The sequence below is a fragment of the Capsicum annuum genome, chromosome 4, assembly GCF_002878395.1.
Source record: "Capsicum annuum cultivar UCD-10X-F1 chromosome 4, UCD10Xv1.1, whole genome shotgun sequence".
Taxonomy (NCBI): Eukaryota; Viridiplantae; Streptophyta; class Magnoliopsida; order Solanales; family Solanaceae; genus Capsicum; species Capsicum annuum.
In genome coordinates, this window is record NC_061114.1 from 9,751,870 (window position 1) to 9,755,887 (window position 4,018).

Consider the following 4,018-nt stretch of genomic DNA (forward strand, 5'->3'; position numbering starts at 1 on the left):
TTGATATCTAGTATAATTACAAACCTGAATACTTTCAGATCGAAAAAAAAAATGCCAAAGGAGACGAAAAGACTATAATACCCTTGCATGCACTATGCAAACTTAAAATGACTAAAGTGAACTTATATCAAAGCTTGTCTATACTATAAATACCTACTTCCATGAAGTAAATGAAACTCACATCATGTATCTATCTTTGAATCAAATTAACTAAGATATGGCTTCCTAGCAAACTTTTCTCTTTATTGCTCTCTTTGTTGCAATTTCAGGTTCTAAATTTACTTTATTGTTATTACAAATAATTAATGTGTAGTTAATCTCTCTTGGGGTTCTAAATTAATGGCTTTAAGAGATATACTAATTGATGTTGCAGAGATGAAAGGAAAAATAGTTACATGCGATTTAACTTGTGGTCGAAGTTGCAGTTCAGATAGCGCTTGAATATTGGGATTGTTCCATGCAGTGAAGTCTAGGATTGTTCCACATCTTAACAAAGGCACTGTCACTAGTGAATGTTATTTTGGATCCATCCTTTAAACAAGTTAAATAATGTTGGGTCGTCATGTTTGTGTAAGAAAAATAAATTTGTAAACTTATAAGTTTTTTCAAATATTGATATATTGAGAAATTATTTGCTTATAAGTTACTGTTGAAAGTTATTTTGTGATTATCTTTTGAGCAAGTTAAATAATGTTGTGTTTTCATGTTTGTGTAAGAAAAATAAATATGGTTATTTATTGTGACTATTTTTTGAGCAAGTTAAATAATATTTTGTTTTCATTTGTGTGAGTGTTTCATATATTGGAAAACTATATACTCTAATAGTAAACTAGTGAAGGTTATTTTGCAATTATCCTTTGAGCAAATTAAGTAATGTTGTGGTTTCATGTTTGTCTAAAAAAAATAAATACTTAAATCTTATAAGTTTTTCATTTATTGGGAAACTATTTGCTTTAATAAGTTACTGTATTAAAAGTTTATCATCCTATGTATTATCAATGTTTGCATTAATTAAACACTTTATTTGATATTAAGGACTCTATTACTAATAGAGTCTGAAACCTAAAGGGTGAGTTTTTTCATCAAAAATTTCAAAGTGGCATATATAAAAATAAAAAAAATTTAAGTTTTTTCATTCAAAATTTTGAAATGGCATATAAAAAGAAAAAATCTCCAAATGAAACAACGTGGACGAAGGCTCCCTCCTTGTCTATTAAAAGTTAACATCATCAGGTAATAATAAAGTGAAAGGCGGAGACATTGTTTTACCTTACAAGGTAAATATTAAGTTTTTGTTCTTGATTCTCTCTTAAAGTCAAAGACAGAAGCAATTTAATAGAATTTCAAGTCTATTTCATTAAAAATTTTGTACTTTAAAATATATTTTAATCACGTTTTCTATATAATTATTCTAGTACCTAATAAACAAGTAGTTACATAGCAGTAATATAATTAATCATCTTTTTAGCTTATTAATTTGTCAAATATTATTGTTATCATACCAATTGTTAAGCCTAAATCTATGTTAAGTTATTATTATCTACTTAATTCTTTTTGAATTTGTTCTTTGTACAACAAAAATATAAAATTTGAGGTCTATGAAACATAAATTAAATTAGAAATGAATTAATATAATAGTTGATATGTTACTAATATCCTTTTAAATTTTTCCATCATGCAAAACTTTACCAAAATTATATTTTTGACTTTTGAAAGACGTAATAAAATTAAGTGATTATGAATATCAAACATTCAAAATTGAGTGACTTTCAAAAATAAAATAAAATTGAGTGTGAATGTATGTTACTCAAACATTGAGTGACAGTCCAAATTTTTAACTCTTTAAATATCTCTTTATGATTTATTTTTGAGCCAAATAAGTTAAGATGACCTCCTTTAAGAAACATTTTTTCTTGAATTTTTCTTTTTTGTTGTAATTTCAGTTCTTAACTTACTTTTACCGCCACTCTTCGCACTTTGTTATTTAGAAATAATAAAAAGACAATGCACTCTGTTTTACCTATTTATTTTCTATCGTAATTTATTTCCTCTGATCGAAATTTTTTATCTAAGGTAATATTTTTGGTGTACTGAACCTACTTCATATGTTGTCTAATCAACTCTATCTAATACTTTTTTAATTTACTACTTATCCAGCCTCTCACAGGTGGTGAAACCATATGTAAGTGAGGGGTGTCGTCCGGCACCCCTTCGTCGGAAAATTATATCATTATACTAAATATATAACTAAATAAAAGAAAATCTCTATGTATATATGTATGTATATAAACACACATACACACACATATATATATTGACATCTTTTGGCTTTATCGTGAATTCACTTTTTTTTTATATTATGTTTTTAAATGTTTTACGTGAAAAATTGAAATTAAAAAATTACTAAAAGATGATCATTCTAAACTAATTACGTATTTTCGTTGGATGTATCGGGGAGCTAATTATGTATCTCGACAAATCCAAAATCAAAAAAATATATCGAGAGCTAATAATGTATAATTTATAAGGAAAAATATATATTCGTCAGATGCATTATGTATCTCGATGGACCCAAAATCGAAAAAGATATATATGAAAAGCTAATTATGTGTATTTACAAAGGAAAAAATGTATCTTCATTGGATGTATCAAGGAGCTAATTATGTATCTTGACATATTTAAAATTAAAAAAAAATATCAAAAGTTAATTATGTATTTTTTATAAAAAAAAATTATATTTTTACTGAATATATTATATATATATCGATGAATCTAAAATCGAAAAACATGCATCAAAAGTTAATTATTTTTTTTTCCTATACTTATATTCTATAATACACCATGCACAAACCAGCAGGCCCATTTCCATTTTGGCTCTTTCTTATATCAAAATGGAAGCGGTTGCAATTATTTCGACTTTAATTAGTTCTTTGGGACAAATTCTAATTTATGGCTGAAGGTTGGATGAATGTGTTTCACATGTTAAACTTCAAATGACTATAATACCCTTATGTCAATGTTAGGTATAAATATTATCTTCCATGAAGTAAAGAAAACATCACTTGTATAATTATTATCTTTGAGTCAAATTAATTAAGTTAAGATGACTTTTCTTAAGAAAGTTTTTCTCTTTATTGCTCTCTTTGTTGCAATTTCAGGTTCTAAACTTACTTTTATCACTCTTCTATCTTTAAAATAATTTATGTATATTAATTGTTTTAATTATTATTATTATAATTGAATAATGTGCAGTTAATCTGTGTTGGAGTTCTAAAGTGATGGCTTTAAGAGAGCTACCATTTGATATTGCAAAGATGAAGGTAAAACTACCTTTACTTGGTAATGGTCTTACTTGTTATCGATTTTGCAACGACGATAGCGATTGCGCTGATGGGACTATTTGTAGACGCTGTGCCTACAATTATTTTACTCCGAATGATTGTTCCATATTGTTTTAACAAATGCGCTTTTAATGGTGAAGATTATTGTGGAACTGTCATTCAAGCGAGTTAAATAATGTTGTGTTTCTAAGAAAGTTAAATAATAAACGCGTTGTTATTGGTGAAGTATGCTTGAAGTGCGCAGATTATATTTACTGCGTACAAAGGATGAATGTAACTACTATTATATGTTTGATATACCTTTGTGTATATTCAAGCATTTTAAATAGTGTTGTGTTTCCAAGTTTGTATAATAAGAAGATAAATATGTAACCTAGCTAGTTTTCCAAATATTGGGAACTATCTACCTATTGTAATGTATGGGTTACAACTTAAATGAATATAAGTATATTTTTACTTGTCTTTATTCTATATGCAATTCACTATTTATTTATTGAGATACTGATCAAAATAACATATGTGAATTAATATTTTTTTTGCGAGTTTCATATCCTAATTATCAATTATTCTCTTTTTTATTATATGAATTTTACATCTTGAGTGGATCTGATTTTTATCTCTCTTAAATATTTGAATTTAATTAACAAAAAAAAAAGATAAAAAGTCAAACCTTAAAT

At 26.3% G+C, this 4,018-nt stretch overlaps 1 long non-coding RNA gene across 1 annotated transcript; it reads left to right on the forward strand.

The window, feature by feature from the left end:
• Window positions 1–2,942: 2,942 nt before the first annotated feature.
• On the forward strand, window positions 2,943–3,807 carry LOC107869847. Its single transcript, XR_001673981.2, has 2 exons — window positions 2,943–3,158; window positions 3,253–3,807. It is a non-coding gene; the product is annotated as an uncharacterized LOC107869847 (long non-coding RNA).
• The last annotated feature ends 211 nt before the right edge of the window (window positions 3,808–4,018 follow it).